Consider the following 21117-nt stretch of genomic DNA (forward strand, 5'->3'; position numbering starts at 1 on the left):
CAGTGAGATCCTGTCTCTAAATAAAATACAACATAGGGCTGGGGATGGGGCTCAGTGGTCGAGTGCCCCTGGGTTCAGTCCCTGGTACCAAAACAAATACCAAAAGAAGGACTCACTTAGGAGCAACTCCCCAGTGATGGGTGTTTGGAAGTCACACTGTCCCTGTGAGGTTGCTTGGGTGAAGTCTGTGCAGAGTCTGGCCCTGGCACCAGGCGTGGCTCAGTTTCAAGGCTCGGGATGCTCTGGGGACAGCCTTCTCGGAATGGGCTTGCTTCCCCCAGGACCTAGCCACGTGCCACAAGCACCCAGGGCTGGCCCCCAGCTTTGTTGGCTTGAGATGGCGGAGAAGCAGTGGGACCTCATTCTGTCCCTGTGCAGCCCTGTGTCCCTTCTCCTCTCTTCCTCCTGGGCAAGGCTGTCACCTGCAAGGAAAGGACGGCCAGGCAGCAGGGGGCGGTGCTGGTTCTCCTCCGACGGTCACGGCAGGATGAGGGTTGTGCCCCTGGCCGCCTTGTCCTGGACGCTGCCTGACTTTTCCCAGTGTCCTTCCCCTGGCCACTGATTCTGAAGATCAGGAGGATCAGGGAGAAGAGCTGCGTTTTGCAGCTGGGCACAGCGGCTCCTTCAGTGCTGACCCGAGGTTGAGCCAGGGTCTTGGCCGTGCTCTCCTGGGAGCAGTGGGCCCTCCCACCCCTGTTCCCCCTGCCTCCCCGGCAGGTGGGGCGTGGCTGTGGCAATCAGGAGCCATCCCTGAGCTGTGAACCAGGAGAGCCCTGTGCAGGTTGAGATGCCACAGGGAAGGAGGCGTCCTAGCCCTGAGAGCAGGTAATCTGCACGTCACCCCTGCTCTGCACATGCTCAGACTGCACGGGAAGAAAGAAAGGGTTTTTTGGGGTGGGGCGGGTACCAGGGATTGAGCTCTGGGGCCCTCGACCACTGAGCCACATCCCAGCCCTTTTTTGTATTTTATTTAGAGCCAGGGTCTCACTGAGTTGCTTAGGGCCTCTCTTTTGCTGAAGATGGCCTTGACCTTGTGATCCTCCTGCCTCAGCCTCCCCAGCCCCTGGGATTACAGGTGTGCACCACTGTGCCCAGCCAAATTTTCTGTTCTTTAAGCTACTGTTACTCTGGTCTTTGTAATAACCCATGATCTAGGTCATCTCTCTCGGGACACACACACACACACACACACACACACACAGAGAGAGAAAATGCCAGCCCTTATGACTAAAGATTTTGTTAGACCTATGACTTATGTGCGCCTAAAAGGGTACCCCGAGAGCTTTGGGGGCACATCTGGATTGATTCTTAGAGTGCCGTGAGAGACAAACTTTAGAGTAAGAGAAGAAATCTGAATCTGAGATTGGGCTCTGTGACATTTGAGCTGTGTGGCCTTAGCAAATCACCCCCACTAAGCTTCCGTGTCCTCATCTGTAAAATGGGGGGACAACAACTCTCTCATAGAGTTGTCACGAGCACTTCTGTAAAGCACTGAGCTGATTTTAGCATGTGTGACTGCTCAGTAAAGGGGTGGGAGTGTGCATTGGAGGGGGCTCACCGTAGTGGAGCGTCCAGAGATGGCCTCTGCAGGACCATAAGAAATCAGCCACGGTAATGAGACCAGGCATTTTTTATTTATTTATTTTTTTAAAGAGATAGAGAGAAGAGAGACAGAATTTTTTAATATTTTATTTTTCAGTTTTCGGTGGGCACAACATCTTTATTTTATTTTTATGTGGGGCTGAGGATCCAACCCAGCGCCCCGTGCATGCCAGGCGAGCGCGCTACCGCTTGAGCCACATCCCCAGCCCCTCCACCCACTCTTGATCCTTCTTTCATCCAATCTTTGCTTCCTGCAGAGCTCAGCCCAGAGCTGGTACAGAGGACTGCTCATTCTCGACACATCCTCTTGGTCACATCAAAGCTCTTTGGTGTCACTAGGACAGCCAGCCTAGTTTGATATGGAATAACTGCAGACACATTTGAGTTTTAGCTCATTGATTTTGCTTTGTAAAATGATGCTTGTTTGAATCTTATTTGTTGAGGTGAGTTAAACATTTTCCCTTTTAGAAGGAGCTTGTCTACCCAGCACGCTCCCCGTGTCTTGGGGGCATGACTGACGTACCTTGGTCATAATGTCTGATGAACTGGGGTCATAGAGCCAATATTTGGGGCAACATGGTGGTAGATATAAAGACCTTTAGCAGATGACTTTCAGGTTAGTGTGTCTCTCTGGTGTTTGCAGAAAGCGGGGGGAGGTTGGGGCTGTGAGTATAAATTTGGAAGTTAGACCTTGGAGGGTCACATCTCAGATCTGTGCCTGCTAGCTTTGTGACCTCAGTGTTTTGTTCGGCTTTTTCACTGCTGTGACTAAAAGACCTGACCAGACAACTGGAGGGAGGAAAAGTTTACTTGGGAGCTCGCAGTTTCAGAGATCTGGGTCCACAGACAGCAGGCTCCATTCCTCGGGGCTCGAGGGGAGGCAGGACATCATGGAGGAAGAGTGTGGTGGAGGGAAGCAGCTCACATGGTGACCAGGAAGCAGAGAGAGACTCCACTCTCCAGAGACAAATAGAGACCCCAAAGCCACGCTCCCGATGCCCCCTCCTCCAGCCACACCCACCTGCCTCCAGCCACCACCCAGTTAATCCCATCAGGGGTCCATTCACTGATTGGGTTAAGGCTCTCACCACCCAGTCATGTCTCCTCTGGACCTTCCTGCACCGTCTCACCCATGAGCTCTTGGGGGACACCTCACATCCAACCAGAACACTCAGCAATTTTTTTTTAACTCCCTAGGCCTGTAAAATGGAGAAATAATTCACATGTCAGGCATTGCAATGAGGATAAACTAGGTGCTTGTTGTGGTCTCTGCTAATTTCACAAGTGTTGGCCTCCACAGCCCAACCCCCAGGAGAGCTTGGGGTTTATGCCCATTGATGTCGGCATGATCATTTCATGGGCTTTAGCTAAGGATTCAAGATCAGATGCAAGGGGTCACTTCTTCACTCGGATCATTTTCCCTTCTCCCTGCCAAGCTCTGTGCTGGGTACAGGTGGCTCCATCACCATAGATTCTTGAGAAGAAATCAGAGACCACGGGCAAGGACATAGTTTAGAGCATACTAAACCCTTGTGGTTCAAGCAATGAGCTTGTCATGACATGACTTCTCCTGTCCTTACTTAATTCAGTTAATATTTATTTACTGCTTACATGGATGAAATGTCCAAACCTTAGCCTAGTGCCTGGAATGTAGTAAATGTTCAACCAACATTAAGTTAGCAGGGCACTGTGGCACGTGCCTGTAATCTCAGCAACTCGGGAGGCTGAGGCAGGAGGATTGTGAGTTCAAAGCCAGCCTCAGCAATTTGGTGAGGCCCTAAGCAACTCAGTGAGACCCTGTCTCTAAATAAAATATAAAAAGGGCGGTGGATGGGACTCAGTGGTTAAGTGCCCCTGGATTTAATCCCCAGTACCAAAAACGTTTATATAATTGTCTAATATTTGCTTTGTACTTTCTCGATTACTGGCCCTAATGGTTGGCTAATTTTTTTAAGTCTCCCTAATCTTTTACTGTTGCTACACTAAGACATGAAATGTCATTAGATAGTTTGTTCCTGTCATTCAGGAATAAAATAACCCCAAAGTTGTACAAAATAAACCAAATCGACCCCAGTGTCCTCGGTCAGTTGTACCCACTGATCTCAGAGCCAGATCCCGTGTGCTGTCTGCCTTGGTCCGATCTGCAAGCCAGGAGTGGGCTTTACAGTGGTCAATGGTCAGGAAAAAATCAAAACCAGGCCATATTTTGTGACTCATTAAAATTATATGAAATTCAAACTGTGGTCCATAAAGGAGGTCTCACCCACACGCAGCCACTTTTCTTTGTTTCTGTACAGTCTGTGGCTTCCGTTCTGTTGCCACGGCACAGTTGGCCCAGCAGTGATGGACACTGTCTGGAGGGAAACTCCTTTCCTCCTGGCCCTTTGATGGGAAGGTTGCCGACCCTGGTTCTTGGGAAATGAAAGAAGCATTTACTATGGGAACATGAGTCTGGTCGTAGCTTGACCACCAGCCTGGCCTTTTTCCCTGTTCATGTACTTTCCCTCTTGGTCTCAATTTCCTAACCTGTATGTGTCAGGGGACGATGTTACGGCCATAAGGTAACTGTATGCATGAGTATGTACAGAGGAAGAGGAGTCTACAGAAACCGGATTCGGTGGTACATGCTTGTCATCGCAGCAGCTTGGGAGGCTGAGGCAGGAGGATCCCAAGTTTGAAACCAGCCTCAGCAACTTAGTGAGGTCCTAAGCAAGTCAGAGAGACCCTGTCTCTAAATAAAATAAAGAAGGGCTAGAGATGGGGCTCATTGCTTGAGGACCTCTGGTTCTATCCCTAGTACCCCCGGCCCCCCAAAAAGTTACCAACTGAGGCCAAGCCAAGTCTCTATCAGAAGATGCCATTTGAAACTGCTTTTTGTTTTTCCTGGGGGGAAACACACACACACATATACTTAAATCTTCTTTTCTTTATTTTTGATACTAGGGATTGAACCAAGAGGTCCTCAACCACTGAGCCCCATCCCCAGCCCTATTTTGTATTTTATTTAGACACAGGGTCTCGCTGAGTTGCCGAGGGCCTCACTAAGTTGAGTCTGGCTTTGAACTTGCAATCCTCCTTCCTCAGCCTCCCGAGCCGCTGGGATGACAGGTGTGCACCACCACACCCAGCCCCAGTTCTTTCTTAAGAGCACCCATCTAGGGCTCATGGCCAGGCTTGCCAGATCCCTGCCACCTTTGACTTTGAACATCGAGGAGGCAGTAACATGGGTGATCAAAATGGACTCAGCAAGGCACATTCTCCGTTGACACTGCATTTCTGTTGCCAGGACACAGTCCGAACAGAGGCAGTGTTGCTCAGTAGTTGTCACCAGCTTGGCATCGAGGGCACCTGTGTTCCAGGCTTGCACTGCCAGGCACTGGCTGCGTGCCCCTGGGCATCCTCCCTCATCTCCAGCACTTTTGGCCTCCTCAGTTGGTAACAGGAGGGTCTGAAAGGTACCTGTGTCGTGGCGTTGGGATGGGAAATGAGGTGTGCGGTGTGGTGCTCAGCCCGGTGTGTGGCACCTGGTAAAGGTTCGGGAGTTCAGGTGTCTATCTGTTCAGACATCCTTTGGCACTTTCATCCCTAAAAAAGAATAGTGCAGGGTGTGCTTTTGTCTGTTATCTCAGTATGATTTGCTTTCTAAGATCAGGAAACAGTAGAGCCCAAAGGGGAATTGGGGGGCAGTTTACATCCTCTGTATTTCTATTTGGTGGTAAAATGTTTCTTGCCAAGCACTGTGGCCCACGCCAATAATCCCAGCAGTTTGGGAGGCTGAGGCAGGAGGATCGCAAGTTCAAGGTCAGCCCAACAACTTAGTGAGGCCCTAAGCAACGTAGGGAGACCCTGTGTCAAAATGAAATAGAAAGGGCTGGGGATGTGGCTCAGTGGTTATGCACCCCTCTGGGTTCAACCCCCAATACAAACAAACAAACAAAACAAAACAAAATAAAAAGTCCAAAAGTCCCCAGGGAGCAATACTTAGAACCTGGCCTACTCCTTTAAGGACCAGGTAGTAATATTTGAGCCTGTTCTTAGCAGGTTTCAGTCTGGCCTTGGAAGGAAATGAGCCATGCCTGTTCCCATGCTTATTTTTTTTTTTATTTCACCAGATCTTTGAAATGAAAAACAAAATCAATCAGATGTATCCTGCTGTATGTGAGGAGGTGAACTCTTTCCAGGTACCTCCCAGATAATTAAACAAGCTATTAACTTGAGGTGAATAAATCTTTCTGTATTTAAATCTTTGTGCTTCTATTTCTGAATCTGACAAAAATGAAGGCTTTCTCCAGGGTGGGGGGTGCACACCTGGCTTTATTTATTTATTTATTTATTTATCTATCTATTGGTACCAGGGATTGAACTCAGGGGCACTCGACCACTGAGCCCCATCCCCAGCCCTATTTTGTATTTTACTTAGAGACAGGGTCTCACTGAGTTGCTTAGCACCTCGCTTTTGCTGAGGCTGGCTTTGAACTCATGATCCTCCTGCCTCAGCCTCCCAAGCTACTGAGATTATAGGTGGTACACATCTGTAATCCTGGCCACTCAGGAGACTGAGGCAGGAGGATTGCAAGTGTGAAGCCAGCCTCAGCAATTTAACAAGACCCCAAGCAACTTGTGAGACCTTGTGTCAAAATAACATCCAAAGGGCTGGGCATGAGGTGCAGGGTACCTCGGAATTTGATCCCCCCGTACTAAAGGGGGAGAGACAGAGAAGGCTTTCACTGGAGAATTTGCTAAGGCAGGGTTTCTTCACCTGGGTACTTCTGGCATATAGGGTCATATAATTCTCTGGTGCAGGGCTGTTCTGGGCATTGTAGGATGTTTAACAATATCCCGGCTTTTAATGTCTATGTTTTAGTCATCCTTTCCACTGCTGTGACTAAAAGACCTGACCAGAACAATTGTAGAGGAAGAAAAGTTTATTTGGGGGCTCAGGGTTTCAGAGGTCCCAGTCCATAGACAGCAGGCTCCATTCCTCAGGGCTGGAGGGGAGGCAGGACATCATGGAGGAAGAGTGTGGTGGAGGGAAGCAGCTCACATGGTGATCAGGAAGCAGAGAGAGACTCCACTCTCCAGAGACAAATAGAGACCCCAAAGCCACGCCCCCAATGTCCCCTCCTCCAGCCACACCCACCTCCCTCCAGTCACCACCCAGTTAATCCCATCAGGGAGTCATTCACTGGTTGGGTTGAGGCTCCCACCAACCAGTCATGTCTCCTCTGAACCTTCTTGCAGTGTCTCACATGTGAGCCTTTGAGGAACACTTCACATTCAAACCATAATAGTTTAGATGTCAGTAGCAATTTCACCTCCCTTCCTGGTGCAAAAACTCAAAATACCTCCACATGGCCTTGAATGTTCCTTGGAGTGCAAAGTCACCCTGGTTGAGAGCTGCCACCAGATCAGTCTTGACTTTGGGGTTCTGACACTTCTGCAGGGGGCCACTGTGACCTTGGGATCTTATAATGCGTCAGCTATGATTTTCTGGCCCTGAAATGAAGGCCTGCTAATTTCTTCCTGTAGGAGGCTGAGAGGATGAAATGAGAAACCTGAGCTCCTGGGAGTTACAGTTACTATTCTCTAGGTGTTGTTCTCCTTTAACCGTTCTCTTCTTTCTGCCTCTGAGATTCAGCCGTGCTCACCATAAGCGCAGGCCTTAGCTTCATGCCAGATGCTTGCGATAAATCAATTTATATTTCCATGGAGGGCAACTCTTGGGAATGGAAGTCGAGAGCGATTTTTCTCCTTTATCTTTTTTCCTCTAACTTTATGTATCCCTTTCTTTTTCTTCTAAGGACTTTAGAAAAGTCCTTCGCATTATTATTCAATGTGAAGGATTGCTTCAAAGAAGATCAAGGCCAACTCTTTTGAATTTCCATCAGCAGTTAAGGAGGAATGAGTTTAAATAACAGCCCTTGGGACTTAAGTTAGATATAAGAAGGAACTTTCAGACAAAGTTACCAAACTGGGAGTTCATAGCTAGGGCAAGGGGTAAAGTGGCCTTTCTTGGGTTCTGGTGAAACCTGAGAAGCCATGATCTGGAACAGCCTGCAGTAAGGCTTCTAAATTGGGAGGTCATTCCACATCTTGTACATTCCCTATTAATGCTTTTCCGGCTCAGTTCTGGTCTGAGCTGCTGAGAAAGTTTCTGGGCTTTTCTGTTTGTTTGTTTGTTTGTTTTTGAGGCTATTGTGAATGGGGTAGTTTTCCTAGTTTCTCTTTCTGTGGATTCATCGCTGATGTATAGGAATGTGTTTGATTTATGGGTGTTGATTTCCTATCCTGCTACTTTGCTGAATTCACTTATTGGTTCTAGAAGTTTTCTGGTGGAATTTTTTGGATCTTCTAGATATAGAATCATGTCATCAGCCAATAGTGATCGTTTGAGTTCTTCTTTTCCTATTTGTATCCCTTTAATTTCTTTCTTCTAATTGCTCTGGCTAGAGTTTCAAGGATGATGTTGAATAGAAGTAGTGAAAGAGGACATCCTTGTCTTGTTCTAGTTTTTAGTGGGAATGCTTTCAATTTTTCTCCACTTAGAATGATGTTGGCCTTGGGTTTAGCATAGATAGCTTTTACAATGTTGAGGTATGTTCCTACTAACCCTAGTTTTTCTAGTGTTTTGAACATGAAGGTGTGCTGTATTTTGTCAAATGCTTTTTCTACATCTATTGAGGTGATCATGTGATTCTTGGTTTTAAGTCTATTAATACCGTGAAGTACGTTTATTGATTTCTGTATGTTGAACCAACTCTGCATCCCTGGGATGAACCTCACTTGATCGTGGTGCACTATCTTTTTAATATGTTTTTGTATGTGATTTGCCAGAATTTTATTGAGAATTTGCATCTACGCTTATCAGGGATACTGGTCTGAAGTTTTCTTTCCTTGATGTGTCTTTGTCTGGTTTTGGTATCAGGGTGATATTAGCCTCATAGAATGAATTTAGAAAGGGTTCCTCCTTTTCTAGGTCATAGACTACTTTGAGGAGTATTGGTGTTAATTCTCCTTTGAAAGTCTTATAGAACTCGGCTGAGAATCCATCTGGTCCTGGGGTTTTCTTGGTTGGTAGGCTTTTGATGGCGTTTTCTATTTCATTACTTGAAGTTGATTTATTTATGTTGTGTATGACCACCTCATTCACTTTGGGTAGGTCATATGTCTCTAGAAATTTGTCTATGTTTTGGATATTTTTTATTTTATTGGAGTATAAATTTTCAAAATAGTTTCTAATTATCCTCTGTATTTCAGACATGACTGTTGTGATATTTCCTTCTTCATCTTGTATTATGGTAGTTTGAGTTTTCTCTTTCCTTCTCTTCTTTAGTATGGCCAGAGGTTTATCTCTTTTATTTGTTTTTTCAAAGAACCAACTTTTTGTTTTGTCAGTTTTTTCAATTGTTTCTTTTGTTTTGATTTCAGCTCTGATTTTAATTATTAAAGCAGTATTCTACTGCTTTTGGTATTTATTTGTTCTTTTTCTAGGACTTTGAGATATAGTATTAGATCATTTATTTGTTGACTTTTTATTCTTTTAATGAATGCACTCAATGCAATAAATTTTCCTCTTAGTACTGTCTTATTAGTGTCCCAGAGATTCTTTTTTTCTTTCTTTCTTTGCTTCGCTCTCTCTCTCTTTTTTTTTTTTTTTTTTTGTGTGTGTGTGTGGTGCTGGGGATTAAACCCAGGGCCTTGTGCATGTGAGGCAAGCACTCTACCAACTGAGCTAGATCCCCAGCCCCATGTCCCAGAGATTTTGATATGTTGTATCAGTGTTCCGATTTACCTCTAAGAATTTTTTATTTCATCCTTGATTTCTTCTATTATAAATTCATCATTCAATAGTGTATTATTTAGGGGCTGGAGTTGTGGCTCAGTGTAGAGCACTTGCCTGGCATGTGTGAGGCTCTGGGTTCGATCCTCAGCATCACATATAAATAAATAAATAAATAAAAGATCCATTTACAACTAAAAAATATTTTTTTAAAAAAATTATTTAGTCCCAATTTATTAGAGTAGCTTCTATTTTGGGAATCAATTTAACAAAAATGGTGAAAGACATCTACAATGGAAACTACAGAACATTAAAGAAAGAAATTGAAGAAAACCTCAGAAGATGGAAAGATCTTCCATGCTCCTGATAGGCAGAATTAATATTGACAAAATGGTGATACTACCAAAAGCATTACACAGATTTATTGCAATTCCTGTTAAAATCCCAATGACATTCTTCATTGACATAGCAAAAGCAATCATGAAACTTCTTTGGAAAAATAAGAGACCCAGAATAACCAAAGCAGTCCTTAGCAAGAAGAGTGAAGCAGGAGGCATCACAATACCAGACCTTAAACTATACTACAAAGCTACAGTAACAAAAACGGCATGGTATTGGCACCAAAATGGACTTGTAGACCAGTGGTACAGAATAGAAGACACAGAGACAAAAGCACATAAATACAGTTATGTCATACCAGACAAAGGTGCCAAAAACATTCAGTGGAGAAAAGATAGCCTATTCAGTAAATGGTGCTGGGAAAACTGGAAATCCATATGTAACACAATGAAATCAAACCTCTCTCTCTCACACACTGCACAAAAATCAGGTAAAAGTGCATCAAAAACTTAGGCACTAGAACAGAAGACCCTGCACCTAATAGAAGAAAAAATAGCCCCAAATCTTCACCATGTCGGCCTAGGATCTGACTTCCTTAACAAGACTCCTAAAGCGCAAGAAGTAAAATTAAGAATCAATAAATGGGATGGATTCAAATTAAAAATCTTCTTCTCAGCAAAGGAAACAATAACATGAAGAGAGAGCCTACAGATTGGGAGAAAAGCTTTACCACATGCACTTCCGATAAAGTATTAATCTCAAGGATATATAAAGAACTCAAAAACTTAACACAAAAACAAACAAACAAACAAAACCAAATAACCCACTCAATAAATGGGCTAAGGAACTGAACAGACACTTCACGGAAGAAATACAGTCGATCAACAGATATATTAAAAAGTGTTCAAAATCTCTAGCAAATAGAGAAATGCAAGTCAAAACTAAGTTTTCATCTCTCTCCTGTCAGAATGGCAATTATCAAGAGTACAGGCAACAATAAATGCTGGTGAGGATGTGGGGAAAACTTACACTCATACATTGCTGGTGGGACTGCACATTGGTGCAACCACTCTGGAAAGCAGTGTGGAGATTCCTCAGAAAACTAGGAATGGAACCACCATTTGACCCATCTACCCCACTCCTCGGTTTACCCCAAAGAAGTTAAAATCAGCATACCCCAGTGACGCAGCCAATGTTTATAGCAGCTCAATTCACAATAGGCCAACTATGGAACCAACCTAGGTGTTCTTCAATAGATGAATGGATAAAGAAAATGTGGTATTCAGTGGAATATTGCTCAACTTTAAAGAAGGATGAAAGTATGGCATTTGCTGATAAATGGATGCAGTTGGAGAATATCATGCTAAGTGAAATAAGCCAATCCCACAAAGCCAAAGGCCAAATGTTTTCTCTAATATGCAGATGCTAATTCACAATAAGGTGGGGGGCACTAAGGAAGAATAGCATTACCTTAGATTAGGTAGAGGGAAGTGATGGGAGGGGAGGGGAGGGGATGTGGGTGTAGGAAAGATAGTAGAATGAAACAGACATTATTACTTATGTATATGTGACTGCATGACCAATATGATTCTGCAACATGTACAATCAGAAAAATGAGAAATTATATCCCATCTATGTATGATATATCAAAGTGCATAAATGCATTCTACTGTCTTGTATGACTAATTAAAACAAAAAACAACAAAAAAGAAAGATTCTAGAAGCTGGTCACAGTGGTACACACCTATAATTCCAGCACTCAGGAGGCTGAGGCAGGAGGATCATAAGTTCAAAGCCAGTCTCTGAAATTTAGGCCCTAAACAACTCAGTGAGACCCCATCTCTAAATAAAAAGGGCTGGGGGTGTTTCTCAGTGGTTAGGCACCCCTGGGTTCAATCCCTGGTACCAAAAACGAAAAGAAAAGATTCTGGAACCTTTGGTGAGTGGGTTTTGTTGCTAAAATTTAATACCCAAGAGGCTGGGGACATAGCTCAGTTGGTAAAGTGCTTGCCTTGCATGCACAAGGCCCTGGGTTCAGTCCCCAGTACCATACACACACACACACACACACACACACACACACACACACACACAAGATCTGGAGACAGTCACAATTTACAAAAAGAAGAAATAATCATTCACATGTGGTCAGCAGTAATGTGTATTTTGAACATAACTTTGTAAGCCAAGCAGAGATCTATAGTTCTTAAACTGTAGAGCCCATCTGTGTGACCCTGCATGGGCTCACCCCCACACTGTCCTAAAAGTTCGAATGCTTCGCTCCACCTCTGGATTTCCAACTCAGGAGGTTGGTGGTACCCAGGTAACTGTATTAAACGCACATATGCTTCCTCTTTTTTCTTTTGGTACCAGGGATTGAACCCGGGGGTGCTTAACCACTACCCCATCCCCAGCCCTTTTTATATTTTATTTAGAGACAGGGTCTCCCTGAGTTGCTCAGGGCCTCACTAAGATGCTGAGGCTGGCTCTTAACTTGCGCTCCTCCTGCCTCAGCCTCCCCAGCTGCTGGGATGATGGTTGTGGGCTACCGCGCCCGGCTGACATGTGCTCTCATCCCAGACCTATACTAGAGGCCTGGTGTCTGTGATCTCCTGTGTCCCACCTCTCCTCCTCTGTGCACAGCCGCACAGAGACAGCACACGGTCCCTCGGTTCTGATGCTTGGCACAGAGCCCAGCACAGATGCAGCCTCAGTTTCCCCTCGTCAGGGAGGCCGCTGTGCTCAGGGTCCTCACCACTCCTGGGGTGTCTCGGCTCCTCCCTCTGTCTGTGTCCTGACTGTCCAATCTGCTTGCACATCCGCGTGCCTTCCGAGCCCCTCCAGTTTACTTGTCAGCTCTCTGTCGCTGGGACCAAAATCCCTGGCAAGAAAACTCAGAGCAGTCGTTTGGGGCTCATGGTGGTTCCAGAGGTTCTGTCCACCGTTGGCCAGCTCCCTAGCTCTGGGCCCCGGGTGAGGCAGGGAGGGTGAAGGGCTGGTGGGCAAGCTGGCCAGCTCCCAGCCTCTGCAAGGGCGGTGGGGTGGGGGAGCGGACAGGCACAGATATAGTCCAAGGCCACGCCCCCAGCCACGCCCACCAGTCTTCAGTTCCCATCCAGTGGGCCATTCAAATTAATCCATCAATGGGTGAATCCTCATTTTTTTTTTTTTACCCTCTGAACATGGCTGCATTTCCTTACACATGTGCTCTTAGTGGGGCGATTTTAGATCCCAACCGTGGCATCTGTAATCAGCTGCCCCCTCCCTCTCCCCCACTCTTCCTCTCTCTAGTTCATGCCAACAGCAATCTGTTACCTGATCCTCCTCCTTCTCTCCTCCCTGTCTGTGCTCTGAGATGCAATCAGAACCATCTTTCAAATACACAGTGGTACCCCTCTGGTATAAAGCCCTTTATTGCATGTTAGATAAAAACCAACTTCTTCCCACAGTTTCCACAGCAGCCATACCCGATCTGAACGGACAGGCGTCACCTCATGCCACTTTCTGCTGACTGTGCCTGAGCTGCAGCAAACTGTGGCTACGCTGGGCTGGTTTCTTTCCTGCCTCAGGACCTTTGCACGGGACTTCTGGAAATCCCTGGCCCTTCATGTAGCCCATTCCCTCTCTCTTTAGGCCTTATCCATCTTCACCTCTTCAGAGAGACCTTACCTGAGCACACCTATCCAAAGTCTGCATCATACCCCTCCTTATCCAAACCTTCCTTTGTGGCATGATGCACTTTATAATTGTTTTACTTGTATTGTCACTCACCCCTTCACTGTGGCATAAGAACCAGGTGGGCAGAGGCCATCCTAGCTCCTATCTCCAGCTCCTGGTTTGGTGCCTGCCACCTCCTTTATACACAGGAAGTATTTACAGTCTGAGAGAACCAATAATCACAATAAATAAATGGGTGAATGGATTGGCTTCTCACCTGTCCACAGACACTATAGGCAGGACGCAGCTGGGCCCCCAAAGCAGGACAGGGATGCAGTGATGTTATTTAGGATGCATGCAAGTGTTTTAATTTTTCCAGAGCTCCTGGACTGAGTTTTACTTTTTGGACACAGTGAGTTGTGTAATTGTATAATTTTTTCTTTTTCCACACCGACTGCAACAAACTCAGAGCCAAATTTGTAGCCCATACGTCTTTTCGGGATGCAATTTAGCCTCATTCTTGGATCCATTTCACGTCCGTGTCCTCATTTTTCTTTTCTCTTTGTTCCTATTTTTAATCGATGCCATCTTGTATTCATGCATCCTCCTAAACCGCCCGAACTTCTCTCTGAAGCAAGACGAAGTATCCATCCATCAGCATGAAAGATGTGGAGATGTGGAGAGTCAGGAGAGTCTGAAATAAAGTGCATTCACGGAGTCGCTGTTTCCCAGGTGACTTCTGAGGCCTCCAGGGAGCAGGAGGAGGTCTAAGAGGTCTCCAGGGGAGACCCCAGCACCTTTGAGGCACAGGAAATGGGAATTCAATGGGGATTAGTCAGGCGCCTTTCATTCCCGTAACTGGTTGTTTTGCCTGTATGGGCTGCACACTGGGACTTAGACTTCCTGCTAGGTTTTCCCATTATCTTCCTCCTCTGGAAGTGCTGTATAATTTTCAGAATAATCAGGAGTCACCCACCCTGCTCTCTCTGCCAGGCTCCCACCCACTTCCAGGTAACTCTGTCTCTGAATTCCCGGCTGACCTGCTCAGATGTGGGGGTGCAAGGGTTGACTGCTTCTCCACGTCTGTCCATTGATAGGTTGGTCAGTGGAGCATTCTGACTCAGAACTGGACAGTGAGGGACTCGGACACCTTTTCTGGATTCTGAGGGCTTTGTGCACTAAATGCCAGCAATGGAGATAAGATCCACCTCTCCTACCAGGTGAGGTGGCACATGCCTGTAATCCCAGTGGCTCAGGAGGCTGAAGCAGGAGGATCACAAGTTTGAGGCCAGCCTCAGCAACTTAGTTAGGCCCTAAGCAACTCAGTGAGACCCTATCAAGGGCAGGGGATGTGGCTCAGTGGTTAAGCACTGAGTTCAATCTTCTGAAAATGCCCACCCCCTGCAAAAAAAAAAAAAGATATCCACCTTTCCCTCGACTCTACTTCCAGATTCTTGTCTCAAATCTAGACCTGGCCCTGAACTCAGACCAGCATATTGGGTGGCCATCTCAGTGTCTCCTGGGTGGCTTGTGGGTTCTACCTTCAAATTCATCATGCGCGGTGGCTCAGGCCTGTAACCCCAGCAGCTTGGGAGGCTGAGGCAGGAGGATTATGGGTACAAAGCCAGCCTCAGCAATGAAGTCCTCAACAACTCAGTGAGACCCTGTCTCTAAATAAAATTCAAAATAGGGCTGGGGCTGGGGCTCAGTGGCCGAGTGCCCTTGAGTTCAGTACCCCCCCCCCCGAAAAAAAATAATAGATTCATTCTCTGACCAATGCACCTCACTGCTACCACCCCACTCCTAGTCACTGCCATCTCCTGCCTGGATTCTAGCAACCACACCCTTCCATCCAGCACCGCCCCCTCTCCCAGGTCCTGTGAAAGCATAAGTCAGGATTCTAATCAAAACCCTGCAATGGCTCCCCCTCTCTCTCAGTCAAGAACCGCAAATCCTTTATGGCCTCTGAGTCACCATGTGATCCTCAGCCCCAAGCCTTCACCACTGTTCTGCTCATTTCTCACCCACCACTACACTTTCTCAGGCCTGTTCTGTAGCAGCCAGACGGGCTGTGTGTAGTTTGCTGAACATGCTAGGTCTACCCCTGCCCCAGGACCTTTGTACCAGCCATTCCTTTCATTTGCCTTCACTTCCTTCCAATCTGACTTTGATCTCCCTTGACAGTCTGTTTAAATTTCAACTTTCTTCCTCTGGGACTCTCTGTCCCCTTAAGTATACTGTTTTTCTTTCATGCAAAGCACTTGCCAGTTTCTAACACAGCAAGTAATTTATTTATTTAGCCTGTTTTTTTCTGTGTCAGCCATTGCTAAATGCAGGCCCTCATGTCTCCTGCTGAATGTAAGGACAGGAATATTTGTCCTAGGCAGAGATGTGTCTGAAGGGCCTAGATCAGTGCATAGTGGCCTCTTGGTTGCCTTTATTGAATTACTGAGTGCAGCCTTCTGCCTTCTGGAGTGAGAGCAATTTTAATTCTTTACTGTCGTTTAACCTGTGCACCGTCCAGCCTGAAGCAGCCCTCTTTAGGGGCTTAATTACATTGATAAAGCTGGGAGCAGATCCTTCCAAAGCAAATTGTGACTTGCCAGCGCTCTTCAAGTGACCCTTGCATAATTCTCTAGTAACCTCTCTCCCAGAGGCTCCTGGATCCATCTGGAAAGCATTGCAAGCAAACATCCATCCTACGTCATAGATCACTGTTTTCCTTTTGAATACGACTCTGGCTCCCCAGAGCCCACCGTCTGCAGGAGATGAATTCTTTATCTCTGCTGCTTCCTTAGGGGTGGAGGTCGGTGGTGGCCAATGCTGCGGGCCTCCACAGCGCCTGGCTGCTACAAGAGAAAGCGGTTTTCCAATGATCTGTCAGCATATGTTGTGAAGCCACCCAGGCTCCTTTATGTAACTAAAAGATTCGGATCCCAATTAGTGACAGATTCAAGACCAAGAAAGAAAGGCGATGGAGCGCTTTATTCCAGGGAACGCAGAGGGTTGATGTAAAGGTGCAGGGGTGGGGTGGGGAGGAAGCGGGAAAGAGAGGCAGAGAATAGAAAAGGAGCAGATTGTGGGTGATGGAAGAAAGTTCTGGAAGAACCAAGGAAACAGGGTGTCTGTCGACTCCACTCTGCATTCCTCCAGGTAACAACGTTTGGGGGCCAACTGGGCTTGCACCGGCAGGAAGGGAGCTGACCTCCCACGGAGCCTGAGTTGTGCCCTTGGCTGCGCTGAGCCACCAGGAGGCCTGGAGAGTCGGGCTGTGCGCATGCTCAGGAAGGAGGCCTGCGCCCGGAGGTCGGCAGCCTTGTGGACGCTACAGCTTGCCCTTCTGGCTGCCTGTGGGAGAGTCACCTGCGCCTGGGGAGAGCGCATCAGCGCAGCAAGTGCATAATCCTCCACCTCTGAGGTTCTCCAGGCCTTCCCGGTTAGGAGCCCAGAGAGCTCTCCAAGGACACGGCCACACACCAGTGCGCAGAGCACCTGCTTTGGGTGAAATACCTGAGCCCGCAGCCCCCGGGGCCGCTGGTGACCTGGAGTCGTCTCAGCTCATCTCCAAGGGAAAGCTGTCCGGGTGGCACTCTGGATCGATTTCATTAGGAAAAGAAAACCTCTCTTCCAAAACCCAATCTGTACCTAGTAACAGGCCCGCTCCTTGCGTTCTTGGGACAGCGTCAGCAAGTCAGTGGGAACGCTCTTAGGACAGAGAAATGCACCCTTTAAGATGGCAAGGTCGCCAAGGCTGTGAAGGGAAACCGTCCCAGGCAGGATGCATTGTTCCCAAGCTCTGCGTGTTTTCAAATAGAGTTAGCTCAAGAATTGAGGGATCATCGTGGGGCTTTTCGAATTTTATGATGTAAAGCTGGGGGTGGTGGCATCCCAGTGGCTCAGGAGGCTGAGGAAGGAGGATCATGAGTTCAAAGCCAGCCTCAGCAATAGCGAGGCCCTAAGCAACTCAGTGAGACCCTGTCTCTAAAGAAAATACCAAATAGGGCTGGGGATGGGGCTCAGTGGTTAAGGGACCCTGGGTTCAATCCCTGGGAAAGAAAGAAAGAAAGGAAGGAAGGAAGGAAGGAAGGAAGGAAGGAGGGAGGGAGGGAGGGAGGGAGGGAGGGAGGAAAAAAGAAAGATGTGGCCCGGAGGCTGCCTGCAGGAGGACTCCAGGGTCAGACCCTGAGGATACTAAATGCACTCATCCTGTGGCATGTGGGGTCTCGGGTCCAGGCACCTTTCCTGCGCATTGGGTCCTTGAGCTCAAGGTTTTCTCTGGATGCAAACCGACTTGTCCTCCCTCCCCCACTCATGTCAACGAGGGTGACATTTACATGAAGAAGAAGAGTTTCCTCAGAAATGAAGAAAGGGAATTGGGACCACAGGGTGTTGGAATCCAGGGCCTTGTCTTGCTGTGGGTGGGTGAGTCCAGGCTGGGGACAGGGAAGGCAGCCTGCGACAACCACCCAGCAGAAGGCTCCCTCAGCACCAGCCCCAATGTGCCACCCCGCGTGGGCCTGGGACGGGGCAGTGGCAGCCGGAGGGACGAGGATCGGGCCCCTCTCCATGGGGAATAGCGTCCTCTCTCTCTCTGGGTAGCAGCTGATTACAGCCCTGTGTATTATTTAAAAGGTCCTTGAAAAAAACATGACCCAGGGGAAGATGGAGTGGCTGTCTCTTCCTGCTGTCTGCGGATAATGTTCTAATTACGTCTCACGTTCAGATGCTGCGTTTTCCGATGGAATTTGTCAAATCTAATAAGGCGATTTTCTAACCTGTGCCAGCTTCACTTGGGGAAATCTGGTAATTGCCAGGGACAGCCCAGCCTGTTCTAGGCCGTGTGCTTTGGTTTTCATTTCTTTTCTTTTTCCACCCCCCTTCCAGGCCCTTGAAATGAACTGGTACCACTTGGCCAATCTCTCAATGCAATCTTTTCTTTTCTTTTCTTTTCTTTCTTTTCTTTTTTTTTGTACCAGGCATTGAACCCAGAGGTGCTTGCCCACTGAGCCCCGCCCCCAGCCCTATTTTGTATTTTATTTAGAGACAGGGTCTCTATGAATTGCTTTAGCCCCTGCTAAGTTGCTGAGGCTGGCTTTGAATTCACGATCCTCTTGCCTCAGCCTCCCGAGCCTCTGGGAGTGTAGGGGTGCACCCCCATGCCTGGATTCCATCCAATCTTGTAAATGTATTTGGAAGTGCACCTTCCAGGAATGAAAATATTCTGTTTGATAGTTGGTTTTGTTTAGATAGAAGACAGTTTAATGCAAACAGCTTAGGGGGCTCTAAGTTCCTGGGGACCCTATTGGTTGTGATATAGGCAAGACCTTCTCAGAGCCACCATGATCCCACAAATCCAGAATACTAAACCTTGTGGATGGTTATGATTAGGATTATTTTCTGGGGTGCTGGGGACTGAACCCAGGGTCCCCTGCATCCTATGAGAGTGCTGTAGCCCTGAGCTACATCCTGAGCCAGAATACTACACTGTGAAGGGTCTCAACCAAGACTGGGCACACTTCCTGGGCAGCAGGTAATCTCACCTGTCCAGCTCACCTTGTGGAGGCCTTAGGTCCTCACAGGTGCTGACTGGGTTCTGGCTCATGATGGCACTCTGGAACTCAAAAGCAAGGGTCCATAAATGGCAGCCATAGGGCCAGATGCAGCCCACTGCCGTTTTATAAATAAAGTTTTATTGGAACCCAGCCATAGGATTTGTTAGACATCATCTGTTGCTATGTTTCCTACACAGGCACAGCCGAGTAATGGGGACAGAGATCCTACGACCTACAAGGCCAGAAAACATTTGCTATCTGGGTCATTACAGAAAGAGGTGACCATGCCTTGATCTAAAGTTTTGTTTTGTTTTGTTTCTGGTGCTGGGGATTGAATTTAGGAGCACTTTATCACCAAGCTACATGCTCAGGCCTTTTTCTTTATTTTATTTTATTTACACACACACACACACACACACACAGAGTTGAACCCAGGGGTGCTTTACCACCGAGCTACATCCCCCAGCCCTTCTTATTTTTTTATTCTATGACAAGGTCTCACTAAGTTGCTGAGGCTGGCCTTGAACTCGAAATCCTCCTGCCTCAGCCTCCTAAGTCACTAGGATTACAAGTGTGAGCCACTGTGCCTGGCCTAAAAAGTCCATTTTTTTTTTTTAACTTAGAGGCCACAATTTTCCAAGGGCATTTATTGATGTCCTTCTGTAGACTGAGGAATGAATCCCCTGAAGTTACATGTAGAATATTTTCTGTGTGTGTGTATGTGTGTGTGTGTGTATGTGCACATGTGTATGCGCACACCCACCTAGGATTCTCTGGAGAGAGAGTGCATGGCTCCTGAGAGCTCTTCCAAGGTATCTGTGCTCCCCAGATGAAGATCTGTAACTTGAAAGGATATGCAAATTTTACCCTGGTTTACACTTTGACTTCTGATTTCCCCGTCTTCTTTTTTTATCCTGAACTCTTTAGGATCCTGCTAAGTAATTGGTTGGAAAACCAAATTATACCTGAAGTATGATCTCTCTCATGTCTAACAGGAAAGTGTTTTATCCCATGAGAACAGTTTTGTTTGAGCCAGGACCTGTCATGCCAGAGCCTAAAGGTCTGTGTCCAGTGGTGACATCATAAACGAGGTCAAGGGCAGGAGGAGACAGGGGTGCAGGGCCAGGAACCGCCAGCCCTTGGCTGGAGGCAAGTGGAATTTCCTCATCCTTTTCAAAGAGACAGTAGGGGCAGTTATCTTCCTGGCCAAGGCCCTAAGGCTCTAACAATGGCTTCTTTTGAACAGTGTCTGCAGCAGTATGCTGAGCACATTAGAGGAAATATCTGACTTCAGACTCTCAACACCCCGGGGGACAGATGTCTATAATGTTGGAGCAGAGAGCAGGGAGTATGATTGTTCATGACAATCCTGATCACCATTGGCCTTACCATCCCCACTTATCGCTGGAGGATTTCCCTCCTCCTACGTAATAAAGGGGGCCTGGAAGTTGGTCTGTCAATCTCAGAGATACCGGAAGCCATGTCTTCTTCACTTGCAAAGATGTCACTTTTTAAAAAATTTTTTGGCGTACTGGGGATTGAACCAGGGGTGCTTCACCACTGAGCCCCATCCCCAGCCCTTTTTGTATTTTATTTAGAGACAGGGTCTCACTGAGTTGTTTAGGGCCTCACTAAGTGGCTGAGGCTGGCCTAGAACTTGAGATCCTCCTGCCTCAGCCTCCCAAGCTGCTGGAATTATAGGTGTACACCACTGTGCCCAGGTAGGTTCACGTTTTTTAAACCCACCATGTGGGTCTTTTTTTTTTGGAAGGCACCCAGAAAAAGTCCCATCGTGTTGGTGTTAAGAAACATGTCGTTCTCCACCCCTAGTTCTACCTCATCTCACTTCTTTGAAGGCCTTTCCTTTAGCTCCAGACCAGTAATCCCCCAGCCTGGCTGTCCATCCCCACCCCACCCACCGTGTGGGGACTTCACAGAAGGCAGGTTCTCAGTACCAGGCCAGGACCTGCTGTGTCTGAACCTCTGGGGATGGGCCCTGGATTCCGGATGTGTTATAAACCTCTGCAGGTCCTGTGCTCTGCCTTGCAAAGCACAGGTCACCTTGACTCTAGATGCGACCCTTCTCTGGCCCTGTAAGTGGCCCAGGTGCGGGCAGGGTGTGACTGCTCCCGAGAGCTGGCTACTTGAAGCAAGGTGACTCAGCCCCCTCTTGGAAGCAGGCAGGAT

General features: G+C 47.2%; 1 protein-coding gene across 2 annotated transcripts in view; it reads left to right on the forward strand.

Annotated features, from left to right (window-relative positions):
• The window catches only part of Prickle2 (prickle planar cell polarity protein 2), a 329916-nt gene that overhangs the window by 78941 nt on the left and 229858 nt on the right, over window positions 1–21117 (forward strand). The window lies entirely within an intron of this gene.

Source organism: Marmota flaviventris, chromosome 1 (assembly GCF_047511675.1).
Source record: "Marmota flaviventris isolate mMarFla1 chromosome 1, mMarFla1.hap1, whole genome shotgun sequence".
Taxonomy (NCBI): Eukaryota; Metazoa; Chordata; class Mammalia; order Rodentia; family Sciuridae; genus Marmota; species Marmota flaviventris.